The sequence below is a fragment of the Panthera leo genome, chromosome C1 (assembly GCF_018350215.1).
Source record: "Panthera leo isolate Ple1 chromosome C1, P.leo_Ple1_pat1.1, whole genome shotgun sequence".
Classification (NCBI taxonomy): Eukaryota; Metazoa; Chordata; class Mammalia; order Carnivora; family Felidae; genus Panthera; species Panthera leo.
The window spans coordinates 29,922,204-29,936,322 of NC_056686.1; the positions used below are offsets into that span (position 1 = coordinate 29,922,204).

The following is a 14,119-nucleotide window of genomic DNA, read 5'->3' on the forward strand; positions in this document are numbered from 1 at the left end:
CACACTCTCACTCTCTCAAAATAAATAAACATTAAGAAAACACCTCTCAATGGTTTCCCACTGTCTTCCAGATAAATACAAGATCCTTATCAAGGCTGGTAAGGTCCTGCACAACCTAACTTCTGCCTTCTTTGTAGAATTTTACCACTCTCCCCCAACCTCTATTTTTTCTTTTATACACTGTTTCCCTTTTATATATATGTATTTTTATTGGAATATTATTTTGGGGGCGCCTGGGTGGCTCAGTCGGTTGAGCATCCGACTTCAGCTCAGGTCATGATCTCACAGCTCGTGAGTTCGAGCCCCGCATCGGGCTCTGTGCTGACAGCTCAGAGCCTGGAGCCTGCTTCTGCTTCTGTGTCTCCCTCTCTCTCTGCCCCTAACCCCCTCGCATTCTGTCTCTGTCTCTGTCAAAAATAAATAAACATTAAAAAAAATTTTTTTTAAAAGAAAAAAAATGAAATATTTTTATTGAAGTATTATTAGTTTCAGGCATACAAAATAATGATTCAACAATTATATACATTACAAAATGCTCACCACAATAAGTGTAGTTACCACCTGTCACCATATAACATTACTGTAGTACTATTGACTATATTCCTATGCTGTACTTTTCATCCCCATGACTTATTTCATAAGTTGAAATTTGTACCCCTTAATCCCCTCCACTTATTTCACCTATCCCACCTCCACCTGCTTTTGGCAACCACCAGCTTATTCTCTGTTTATCCATTTGCTTTGTTTTTTAGATTTCACAAATAAGTAAAGTAGTTGTCTTTCTGTCTGATTTATTTCACTTAGCATAATACCCTCTAGGTCCATCCACGTTGTTACGAACGGCAAGATTTCACTCTTTTTTATGGCTGAATAGCATTCCATTGTATATATCACATCTCCTTTACCCATTCATCTACTGGTGGACCCTGAGGTTACTTCCCTATCATGGCTATTGTAAATAATGCTACAATAAACATAGGGGTGCGGGCATCTTTTTGAATGAGTGTTTTCAGGGTGCCTGGGTGGTTCAGTCGCTTCACTTAAGCATCCGACTCTTGATTTCGCCTCAGGTCATGATCTCATGGTTCATGAGTTCAAGCCCTGTGTCAGGCTCTACCCCAACAGCTTGGGGCCTGCTTAGGATTCTCTCTCTCCCTCTCTCTCTCTTTCTCTCTCTCTCTCTCTCTCTGCTCCTCTCTGTCTCAAAATTAAAAAAATAAACATTAAAAAAAAATGAATTAGTGTTTTCATTTTCTTCAGGTAAATACCCAGAATAAGAATTACTGGATCACATGCCATTTCAATTTTTAATTTTTTTTAGGAAATTCCATAATGTTTTCCACAAGTTCTTCTTTCTATCCCAGGAACACCCCAAGCTTTCTCCTGCCTCAGGGTCTTTGCACTTGCCGTTCCCTTGACCTAAACCTTTCTCCCTCACCCCTTCACCCCTCCCACACACCCTAATGTATATACACAAGGCTACCTCCTTCATAACAAAGAGCACCTCCCTAGGAAGTCTTCCTTGACCCACCCCTCTGCTCACCCCAGATATTCTATCACATTCCTCAGCTTATTTGCTCCCAGCACTTGTCACCATCTAAAAATATCTGATGTGTTTATTCATTGTCTGTCTTTTCTACTCGAATATGAACTGCAGAAAAAATAGAAAATGTGTATTTTTTACTCCAACTGTAGGTGCTCAGTAAAAGTTTGCTAAATAAGCCATCGAGAAATGGAGAAGGAAGGAAGTATGGAGTAATAGAAATCACAGCAATCAGAAAACCCTGATCTTGCTTCACTTCTGCCTCCGCTTACTTGCGGACAAGCCACTTCAGCTCCTGAGTCCTGACCACGAACCTCATCACCACCATGATGCACATGGCCAGTGATGTGTAATGTATACCATATGCCAGAAGTCTTCACATTGTTTTGCTCACGAATCCCCATTAGATTTTTTTTTTATGTTTATTTAGTTTTGAGAGAGAGAGAGAGAGAATGAGTGAGTATGCGTGAGCAGGAGAGGGGCAGGGAGAGAGGGAAACAGAGGATCTGAAGCAGGCTCTGGGCAGACAGCAGAGAGCCTGATGCGGGGCTCAGGCTCACAAACCATGAGATGTGACCTGAGCTGAAGGGAGAGGTTCAACTGACTGAGCCACCCAGGTGCCCCCCCCCCATCAGATTTTGAAAAAGCTATGACCCTTTCACACATTTTTATGATAATGACTAAAATTATTTTTCACAAGTTAAAATAGTTTCCAAGATAGAATTTTCTGGGGAGTGCCTGGCTGGCTCAGTTGGTAGAGTAAGTTAACTCTTGATCTTGGGGTTGTGAGTTCGAGCCCCACGTTGGGTGTGGAGATTACTTAAAAATAAAATCTTTTAAAAATACCAAAAGAGAATTTTCTGGCATAGTCTTATTAGAAACATGCATCTAAACCTTGAAGCTATAGATTTAGCTGATTCAATTTATGAAAAATGTCTGCCATGTAATCCAGTTGTTAAAGTCAGGCCTTACTGTCAAACCAATCTGCCAAACCAGAATAATTCTCTACCTGTAAGAAAATCCACCTTCATTTTTAAAATTTCTACAAATGAGTTTATCTATATCCCCATGACAATTAACTCAGGTCCCAATTAACTCTATGATACAATAGAAAAAGAGCTAAGGCACATACATTTAAAGTAGAGTAGCATAATGGGTAAAAGCACAAATTCTAGAGGGGAGGTTCTGGAGTTCAAGTTCTGATTCTGCCACTTAATAGCTCTGTGACCTTGGGTGACTTATTAAATCTGTGGTTGCTGGGGTGCCTGGCTGGCTCAGTCAGTAAAGCACACAGCTCTCAATCTCAGGGGTTGTGAGTTCAAGCCCCAAGTTGGTGTAGAGCTTACTTAAAAAATAATAATAAAACAAATGAAAAGTAAATTCTAAGAGTCTGTAGTAAGGCACCACCCCTTCAGTTTATCTTACCTAATCTCTCAGGAACAAAGCATTCTCCAATTGTCCTGGTTTTTAAATCCCCAAGCAATGCACCATAGAATGATTCAGGACAAATCTAGTAAAGCTAGAGAAGGGAAACAACAAAAGCAGAGTTAGGGTCTCCTGGCTGGCTCAGTTGGTAGAGCATGTGACTCTCAATATCAGGGTCTTGAGTCTAAGCCCCACATTGGACATGAAGCGGGAAGGGAAGGGAAGGGAAGGGAAAGGAAGGGAAGCCAGAAGGGAAAGGAAGGGAAAGAAGGGAAGGGAAGGGAAGGGAAGGGAAGGGAAGGGAAGGGAAGGGAAGCCAGAAGGGAAAGGAAGGGAAGGAAGGGAAGAAGCAGGGAAGGAAGGAAGGAAGGAAGGAAGGAAGGAAGGAAGGAAGGGAGGGAGGAAGAGAGTTCACAAGGATAACCTAAAAGAATCCAGTCAAGCAGATTGCTGTTAGGAAATACCTATAGAATCTGAAGGTCTGGAAACTGATTCTCTGAAAGCTATCCATGCCCACGTACCCCCAGTTCCATATTTAACACAAACTCCAGGGCATATTCAGAGCCTAATATAATTCCTGGTGTCCCACCTACAATTCCTTCTCTCTCCTTTACGTAAGAAAGCACAAATTAGCAAGCAGTATACCCCAAAATTTGCTCCCAATTATGCAAATGTAAATCATTTGTATATTTCAATACTTTTATTAAAAAGAATAGATCAGGGGCACCTGGGTGGCTCAGTTAGTTAAGCATCTCTTGAATTTGGCTCAGGTCATGATCTCACGGTTCATATGTTCGAGCCCCGCATCAGGCTCTGCGCTGACAGTGCAGAGCCTGCTTGGGATTCTCTCTCTGTCCCTCTCTCGCTGCCCCTCCCCCATTCATTCTCTCTCTTTCTCCCCCCCCCCGCCCTGTCTCTCTCTCTCAAAATAAATAAATAAACTTTAAAAAAAAAAATGGATTGGCTGTAACCCAGCAAACAGCTGAGGACAAAGCACCAGTAGATCAGGACACAAGGCAAGTTAGGAGGCCCTTCATGAACCATTATGAAGCCCAAAAAAGGAAGTCCTAACCCAGATCCTAAAAAGAAAGGTTCATTTGCTCAGACAGGTAGGAACTCTGTTAGGCCTAGAGATCTTGGTGCCATTTCCGTGACCCCCATGCATCAGCCACACTTCTGAAATACAAATCAGATGGTGTCCTCCTTTTGCTAAATCCCTTCAATAGTTACCCAATACCCTTGGGATAAAATCTAGTGTCCTTGACAAGGCTCATGACCTGAGCCCTGCCTATTTATCCATCCTCATTTCTTGCCATTCTTCCATATATACTCTCCGCTTCAGCCATACTGAGTCCCTAGCGATCCCAGCTCCCACCCTGCACTAAGCCTTTTCATGAGCATCTCTCTCTGCCAGAATCTTCCCTCCCCAATTTGTTCACCTGGTGAAGTTCTAACAACCCCTTCAAGACCCTGTCCTAAACACCTCCTCTGCAAAGCCTTACTGAACATCGACCATGAGCCTGCCATTGGCTAGGCCCTGGATACAGTAGAGAACAAAGCCAACATGGTAGAATTAAATGCCCCTCATAGTTCCCTCTCCAGGCTCTGCTCCTGTCTAGGGCACCATGTCTTCTTTGTGTTATCACCATCTCCCCCACAAGGCTGTGAGTGCCTTGAGGATAAGACTTCAGTTTTATTCATCTTTAAATCCCTATCAGGAAGCCCACAGAATGTATCAAGAAATGTTTCTTGGAGCCATTTAGCCACAAAGGACTCATGCAATATTTCTTTTTTTTTTTTAAAGTATATTTATTTATTTTGAGAGAGAGAGAGAGAGAGAGAGTGCGCAAGCAGGTCAGGGGCAGAAAGAAAGAGAATATCCCAAGCAAGCTTTGCGCTGTCAGATCATGACCTGAACTGAAGTAGGAGGCTTAACCGACTGAGCCACCCAGGCAACCCCAAACACTTCTGTATTAGGGATATACAAAGTGCTGGTTACACAACTGTGAACAAACAGACATGGTCCCTGCCCTCTTGGGACCAATAGAGCACTTGACTGAATGAATGATGGATGAATAAGTGAATGAATTCATGAATCAGGAAGAGGTGTGCTCCTCCCCGCTGGGACGAAGCAGCCCAGAGCAGGAGATGTCCAGGAATTAAGAAACTGGTGTCTAGGAAGTTGGGAGAATGATCATGTCCTTTTGTTCTTTCCCATACAGCGGAACTTGAAAGACAAGGAGTTGAACAAAGAGCATGGAGTCTAGAGTCTGACCTAGTCTTGAATTCTGGATCCATTAGTTACTAGCCATGTGACCTTAGGCAATCGCTTAGCCTGTTAGTATCTTCATTTCTTCATCTGTAAAATGGGGATAATAATAATATCATAACAGGGTTATGATTCAATGAGATAATGCATTTAAAAGCCCTTAGGGGCGTCTGGGTGGCTCAGTGTGGACTGAGCATCAGATCTCAGCCCAGGTCATGATCTCACAGTCCCTGGGTTCAAGCAGCATTGGTCTGTCAGCACAGAGCCTGGAGCCTGCTTCAGATTCTGTCTCCATCTCTCTCTGCCCCTCCCCTACTCACTCTCTCTCTCTCCCTCTCAAAAATAAATAAACATTTTAAAAATGTTTATTTATTTATTTTTTAATTTAAAAGCCCTTAGCCTGAGGCCAGGCAGAGTTGGTTTTAGGAATTGGTAGTTCCCATCACTTGCTCAATGTGAGTGCAAATTCAGAAACTGCAGGAGAGCCTGCTGGGAACATCTTTTCCCTCCACTGCAGTCCCAGCCCTGGTCCAGTTCTTCCCTACCCAGTCCCACCCCCACCCCTTTTGAGCCTCCCTCTCCCATCTCCACCTTCCCCTTCGCTACCCATTCTAGGTTTACAAGTCTGCCTAAGTGCTTTCAAGGCCAGGGGTTGTCTCACAGATCTTTACAACCCTACAGAGAGGGGAGGTGGCGGTAGGGAGGAGCAGGGCAGGGAGGGAGCCAAAGAAGGAAAGAGCACAGGTGTTTATTGAGGCCCCCACTACGTCCCAGGCACCCAGCTGGGTGCCTGATATGCGTTGTCTCCTGCCGTCATAACAACACCACTTTAGGGATGAGGAAGCCGGTGCTCAGGAAGTGAACAGGAGAGCTGGAATATGAATCCAAGTGTCTGAGCAACCCCAAAATAATCTTCCACTCTGCCAGGCTGCCCACCAGTTTATAATTATTAAACGCGTGTGAAATACATACCTGTTTTCCTATTCCCAGAGATTGTGTGCCCCCTCCCCCAGAATCCAGGTATATGCTCAAACAGTGATGAATAAACAAATGAATAATTACAAATGAATGAGCAAAATCCCTCAGATACCGGTACCAGGAAGGAGGAAACAAATAACGTTGGGGAGGCGCCTAGCAGGAAGAAGCTGGAGAGGCTGTTTCCCATGGCTGTGGTGTCTAATGTGGGGAAGGAGGTCTAGCAACTGGCTTGGTTGGAGGGAGAAAAAAGTTGGGGGACAGACGTGGGGAGGGAGGTTGCTTCCTGGGGGAAACATGAAGAAGGGAGAGAGCCAGTGATCGACCAGAACCTTGAAGGAGAGTGGCGTGACCTGGTCCCTGCCAACCGTGTCCCTGGGGGAGAAGCCAGACACAGCCCCCCCCCCCCACTCCTGACTCAACATGCTACTTTTATTTATTTATTTATTTATTTATTTATTTATTTATTTTAAGCTTATTTATTTACTTAAGGAATCTCTACACCCAAGGTGGGGCTCGAACTCACGACCTGAGATCAAGAGTCGCATGCTCCCCGGACTGAGCCAGCTGGGCGCCCCTCAACATGTTACTTTTAAAATGAAAGTTGCAGGATCCCAAGCGGCCATCCAGAAGGATACTCCCGGAGGGAGGTTGCCAAGAGAGTACCCCACGCCGGCTCCTTCCCGCAAGAGCCCCGCGGCCTCCGGCCTTTTTGACCCCCCTGGCGCTTCCTGCCCCGCGGCCTCCTCCCCACCGCGGGCCTCCCTCCACCCGTCCCAGCTCCCGCTGCTTACCTCGGGAGGCCGACGGCAGTCCCAGCCGGGACAGGCTGCACCCCCGCGTTCCAGGGCGCCTGGGCCAAGGGGCTGGCTCCCCTGCCCTGAAGTTCCCTCCCTGCCAGGAGCTCCTTGGTCCCTCCCCCAAACTAAAATCGTCCCAACAGGTTCCCAGCCGCCCAGCCCAGGGGGAGGGAGGCTGAGGAAATCCCCTCCCCGCCTTGACACCCGGCCTGGGCCGGGCCAGCCAGCTCTGCAGTCTCACTCCTGGGCTGGCCCTGGATGAATGAGTCCTCCCCTCCGTCTGCCCGGGACTGAGCCAGGGAGCCTGTGACAGGCTCTGCTCTTTCTCTGTGGCCCTGGCATTGAACTCCGTTCCTCCTCCGAGTCCTACCGTCCTGCGCTAGGTCTACATCTGTTTCCTTCCCTACTCGGCCCCCACGGGGAAGACCTCAGCAGGGTGGTCTTTGGTTGTGCTGTGGCCGGAAGCCAGATCTGGTACTGGACACCAGAGTGCAGTGACTCGATGACCCTCAGCAGAGATTTAGTGACAAGCCCCCCGGGTTCTGTCTGACAAATGCATTCTGGGGCTCCTGGGTGGCTCATCAGGTTGAGCTTCAGACTTGGGCTCAGGTCATGATCTCACTGAGTTCAGCCCTGCATCGGGCTCTGCGTTGACACGGCAGAGCCTGCTTTGGATCCTGTCTCCGTCTCTCTGTGCCCCTCCCCAGCTTCTCTCTCTCTCTCTCTCTCTCTCTCTCCCTCAAAATCAAATTAAAATTAAATTAAACATTTTTTTTAATTACAAAAAAAAAAAAAAACAACTAGTTCTATCTTGGCCCCTGGTGAAATAGGTTTACCAGTTTCTGATTATTCATTCAATGCATTTGGGGAATAACTCTCATTGTATATTAAAGATAGAATAAAACAGGCAGAGAGGGAAATGTTGGGACCCGAGGTCCCTGGGTGGGAAAAACGTACTTTGAAACAATGCTGGGAGCTTCTGACTACAGCAAACCCCCTCCGGCTTAAGGTTCCCCTTAAGAATATAACAAACACCATCTACTCCCCCCTCAGGTTTCCCTCAGGAATTTGACTAAAGACCTAACTAAAAATAAGTAGTAGGCCATAAAATGTATGACCCACAAGGAATGATATGGCCATAGACCACCCCTCCTACAATGGAAACCAGCCAATCAGGAATGGACAACCCAGCACCTAAAGCTATCTAGCCAATAAGGATAGAACCTGAGAAGTAACAGGTGGGAAGTGGGGGGTGGGGGGGGGGGGTGGGAGGGAGCACCAGAACCTTATAAATCGAGGAACCTTGCCTATAGTCCACAGGCATTCACTTTCCAATGACCCCTCTCTGTAAAGAGAGCTTTCCTACTATTCTTTCTTTCTAATCGTATATTGTAACAAACTTGCCTGCTGCTCATTTGGGTCCACCTCTTCATTCTTCCAAGTGGTGAGACAACAAATCTCAGGTATTGTGGTAAAAAATCCTGCAACAATTGTACTAGGCGCTGGGGAAGGATATGCCCTTAAATATTCTTTGTAAATTAATAAATTCTCATTTAGGATTTGTATATCAGTTGCTTGTGACCCTCGTTAATGTGAATCAGTACCTACAAATCTCAATTCGGAGATGTTATGCTCATGTTTCTAAGCTTGCAAAATTCGGAGCCTGACCCTGAACTTGTTGAATTCACCAAGATCATGTCCCTTTGGAGCCATCGAATCAGTCTTTTCAATGCTACCCCACCTAACACCATCCCTCCCCACCCAACGACCATCATGGACCTTTTCCCAGTTGGAAGTTCCGTTTGAAGTTTCTACAAATGTTTGTGTGGCTCTTTTTCCTCCAGCAGCTCTTAGCTGCTTATGCAAAGAAGGTGGTAGGATTGATTCAGGTTTGAGTGGTACAGAAAGACAAGGGCCAAGTACCCTGCCACCAGGGTCCCAGCACCAAATCTCTGAGAACTGCTGTTACCCACACCATCCCTTGGGACTGGCTGTCGTATATGTATTTTGCGACCAACATTGGTCATAGTGATTGGACCAGAGAAGGACATTTGACCATCAGGGATGGCCAATTCATTTCCCTTTCCTAAAAATTTGCATTGGAGGCAGAAAGACTCTACTCTTGTAGTTAAAATGAAAAGCAGTAAATCTGGGAGCTATAGAGAGTTCCTCATGTGGAGATACACGGTAAACTAATCTCCGTGCACTCTGAGCTTACCATATCATCTGGGGAGAAAAGTCTTTCCTTCCTGTGTGTCTCCTTTACTACTCACACACGATGCTTCACTTCTGACACTTCTGGTCACCAGCTATGTGGTCTTCCCCCACCAAGCAATTCTCTGAGACACCAGCTGGGTGTCTGACACTGTCTACCTGGGAATAGCATCAGATCCCACAGGTTAAGGGCTCAGTCCCACAAGACTGTCCACTTCAGACGCCCATCACCAGTACCCACGTTACCCACAACTTCTTTTTTTAACTTTTTGTTTAAATTTAATTTTAGGAGGGGGGTAGAGGGCAGAGGGAGAGAGAGAAAAAGGTGTAGGGGGAGGAGAGAATGTTAAGTAGGATCCATGCTCAGTGTGGAGCCCTAAGAGGGGCTCAATCCCAAGACCCTAGGATCATGACCTGAGCTGAAATCAAGAGTGCTCAACTGGGGCGACTGGGTGGCTCAGTCAGTTAAGTATCCGACTTCGGCTCAGGTCACGATCTCACGGTCTGTGAGTTCAAGCCCCACATTGGGCTCTGTGCTGACAGCTCAGAGCCTGGAGCCTGCTTCGGATTCTGTGTCTCCTTCTTTCTCTGCCCCTCCCCCACTTGTGCTCTGTCTCTCTCTGTCTATCAAAAATAAATAAACGTAAAAAAAAATTTTTAAAAAAAAGAGTGCTCAACCGACTGAGCCACCCAGGTGCCCCACCCACAACTTCTGTTCTACTTGGCTGCAAATCAGAGGTTCCCATACTCCTCTCCTCTGGTTTGATTAGTTTTGTTAGAGTGGGTCACTCCTGGGAATACTTACCATTACCAGTTTATGAAAGGATATGATAAAGGATGCAGATGAATAGCCAGATGAAGAGATACATCAAGCCAGAGTTGAGAGAGTCCCAAGCACAGGAGCTCTGTCCTCATGGAAACAGAAGGGGTGTGTACCCTCCCAAATTCACGGTTGGTTCACCGACCTGGAAGCTCCAACTCCCTTCCCTCTCTACAGAAATGGGAGGGGCAAGGCTGAAAATTCCAAGCTTCAAAAGGCTTGCTCTTTCTGGTGGCCAGCCCCATCCAGGAACCATCCAGGAGCCCACCCAGAGTCGCCTCAATAGAACAAAAGATATTCCTAGTGTCCTTATCACTTAGGAATTTACAAGGGTTTTAGGAGCTTTGTGCCAGGAACTTGGGAGAGACCAGTATATATTTTTTATTATCTTACACACATTGTAACACCTACCACAAAGTATTTAAATTATCTGTGTATATGTCTTTCTCTCTCCCTGCTAAAGGGCATGTCCTGAGATGATGAATTCTTCAAGAGCAGTCACCTACTCTGTTTCACTTTGTATCCATGCAATGACACCAAAGTATGAAACAGTAAGTGCTTGTTTAACTTTTGAACTCAAGAGCATCAACAGTTCCCCCCTGTAGCAAGTGAAGGCTCCCTCAGCCACCAGCAGGTGTCAGGACACATCTCTGTAGCTTCTGGCCACCCAGCTCTTCATCTGAATTGTGATCCATAGCGGGTGGTAAAACTGCAGGTGGTTCCCTAGAGGTGTGCAGAGTCTGTGGGATAGTTCAAGGCCCCAGAGTATCAGGCCACTCAACAGGAAGCAATATAATCTAGGCTGCATAAAGTTACTCATTATGTTCTTCCAGATTCCCTGGAGCATGTTTCCCAAATGCTGAATTCTCTCCTAAATATGTTAGATAAACTACAAATATGAATATCCCATTAGGTTAGCTTTCCTTCACGGTTTTAGCATTATATGTCTAAAGGAAATATAAATTTTTAAAAAGGTATTCTGTTTATGAAACAAAGACCTATAAGCCATTCACAGAGGGACACCTGGGTGGCTCAGTCGCTTGAGAGTCTTACTTTTGATTTCAGCTAAGGTCATGATCCCAGGGTCAGGGAATCAAGCCCTGTGTCGGGCTTCACATTGGGCTCCTCACAGAGTGTGGAGCCTGCTTAAGATTCTCTTTTTCAGGGCTCCTGGGTGGCTCAGGTGGTTAAGCGTCCAACTTCAGCTTAGGTCATGATCTCACAGTGTGTGAGTTCAAACCCCATGTTGGGCTCTGTGATGATAGCTCAGAGCCTGGAGCCTGGAGCCTGTCTCCCTCTCTCTGCTTCTCCCCTACTCACAATCTGTCTGTCTGTCTCTCTCAAAAATGAATAAACATTAAAAAAAAATTCTCTCTCTCCCTCTGCTCCCTCTCCCCCACTATCTCTCTCTCTCTCTTAAAACAAAAAAATTTTTTTGCAGAAAACTCAGTACATCAGAACTAAAAACACTAGACAAAATGTAAAGAAAATCTTATTTAGTGCATAACTGACCTTGACGGTTATCTGAGGAATCCCTAGGAGAAAACAGGAGTAAACCAAGGCTAAATGAACTAATCTATTTAAAGAAGACACACACCCCCAAATTAAGAAACTGGGAAAAATTGGGGGTTTTTATTATTGAAATATAGAGGTACCTGGCTGACTCAGTCGGTTGGACGTCTAGGTTTGGCTCAGGTCATGATCTCCCAGTTCGAGTTCGAGCCCCACCTTGGGCTCTGTGCTGACAGCTCAGCGCCTGGAGCCTGCTTCAGATTCTGTGTCTCCCTCTGTCTCTCTGCCCCTCCCCTGTTCATGCTCTGTCTCTCTCTCTCTCTCTCTTTCTCTCTCTCTCTCAGAAATAAATAACCATTAAAAATTTTTTTTAAGAAATATAATTGACACATAACATTATCTAAGTTTAAAGTATACAAAAGAAGGGTGCCTGGGTGGCTCAGTCAGTTGAGCGTCTGACTTCGGCTCGGGTCACGATCTCACAGTTGATGAGTTCGAGCCCCGCATCAGGCTCTGTGCTGACATCTCAGAGCCTGGAGCCTGCTTCAGATTCTGTGTCTCCCTCTCTCTCTGTCCCTTCCCTACTCATAATCTGTCTCTCTCTGTCTCAAAAGTAAATAAACATTAAAAAACTTTTTTTAAATTAAGTATACAAAAGATTTTTTTAAAGCATCTAAAAGCATATGGTCAAACTAACCAAAAGAAAGTTCATATAGTTATGTTAATGTCACACAAAATAGAATTTAAGTTAACAAAATTATCAGAGATAAAGAGGGCTACTATAAATTGAAGAGTTTTGATTTACCAAGAATCTACTATAATTCCAAATGTATGATTGATAGATAGATGGATACCTAGAGACGTATATAGGAAAACTTTGTTATTAGGATCTTATAAAAGAAAAACCTAGTATAGTATAAAGAATATAGTCAATGGTATTGTAATAGGGTTGTATAGCAACAGAAGGTAACTATACTTGTGATGAGCATTAACATAAGGAATAGACCTAGCATAGAATAGACTTATCCAATCACTATATAACTAGTGTAACATTGTGTGTGTCAACTATACTTCAATTTAAAAATTATCACAGGGGCCTCTGGGTGGCTCGGTCGCTTAAGCGTCCAACTTCAGCTCAGGTCATGATCTCACAGTTCTTGAGTTCAAGCCCCATGTTGGGTGGGCTTTGTGCTGATAGCTCGGAGCCTAGAGCCTGCTTCAGATTCTGTGTCTCCCTCTCTCTCTGCCCTTCCCCTGCTCACACACTCTCTCTCTCTTTATCTCTCTCTCAAGAATAAATAAACATTAAAAAATATCATATATGTGTTTGTCTGTATCTGGAATGCCCTAATACAAGATATCTGATAGCACCAAGGCATCCATTCTATCACTTATCACCATACTCTGTCAGCGCAGAGGGTGTTCCTTAAACTGAAAATCTTGCTCAAAAGCCCTACGCAAGAGGGAGAATTTGTCTTCTTTATCTGCATCCATCAGGATTCTAAATTGAAAGCAACCCAAACCAACTCTGGGTATTTTAAGCAGAAAAGCAATTTATTAAAAGAACATTAAGCAGCTAGTAGAATTAATGAGAGGACTGAAGAGAAGAATCACATTCTGGGCTACACAATGAGAAACAACCAAAGTCAACTTGCAGAATGGAACTGGTGGTAAGGACACCACCTGCTGTGGTTGTGGAGCTCTGGACGCGCGGCTGGCTAGTGGTACCCTTGGCATTGAATACTGGCTGTTCATTACCCCTGTAGCACTGCTTGGCCGGGAACTGATCTTTGTAAATACACACTGCATATATTCCCTAATGCAGCAGAATCTTGTTTTCTTTTTTTCTTTTTTCTTTTTTTTTTTTTTCCAGAATCTTGTTTTCATTGTCCCAGGTTGCTCTTAGGCTCCTCTTTCCTGATCACAGACCTGTGATCTCCCTGGGAAACAGGATGGGAGTATAACCCAAGACAAGGTTAATCAGCATTTTCCCTGAGATTCTTCAAAGCAAAGTTGGGAGGAATATGCTCTTTTCCTTTCTGGAAGAAAAAAAAAAATTGTGGCTAACAGGAGTCTGGAACTGCTGGCAGCCACAAATCTACCTTCATGGTGAAGTCAGATTTATCTTCCATAGCAATTTTACCATGCATTAATAAATTTTTCTAACAGCTTGTTGAGACACAATTGGCATAACAGAGACAAATGCCGATCAATTTTTATCATTTGTTTAAATCTAGGCTCTATGCCCAATGTAGGGCTTGAACTCATGCCCCTGAGTGATATGTTCTGCTGACTGAGACAGCCAGGCACCCCAAAATTCTTCATTATATGACAGGTAATATTCACCCTTTTGCCATGCACAAGGTTCTGGGGATTAGGAAGTGGGTATCTTTGGGGGGCATTATTTAGCCTCCCACACAGGTTAATAATGGGACATACCTCATACAGCTGTTTTGAGCCATATCTGACTTTGTACATACATAGCTCCCAAAGAATGTTGGCTATTGTGTTTATTATTATTCATTTTGGTAATGTACCTTATTGGTTTTTTAGCCATCTCA

General features: G+C 44.7%; 1 protein-coding gene across 2 annotated transcripts in view; it reads right to left on the bottom strand.

Moving 5' to 3' along the window:
- RHBDL2 (rhomboid like 2) overlaps positions 1-7,157 on the bottom strand; it is a 52,043-nt gene extending 44,886 nt beyond the window's left edge. Inside the window, exons 1-2 of one of the 2 annotated variants that reach the window (XM_042953151.1) lie at positions 7,007-7,157; positions 2,969-3,062 (exon numbers count right to left, since the gene is read on the bottom strand). The gene's annotated coding sequence lies outside the window, so the exon portion shown is untranslated. The remainder of the gene's footprint in view (positions 1-2,968; positions 3,063-7,006) is intronic. The other variant, XM_042953152.1, reaches the window with a different exon arrangement.
- Between the last annotated feature and the right edge of the window lie 6,962 nt (positions 7,158-14,119).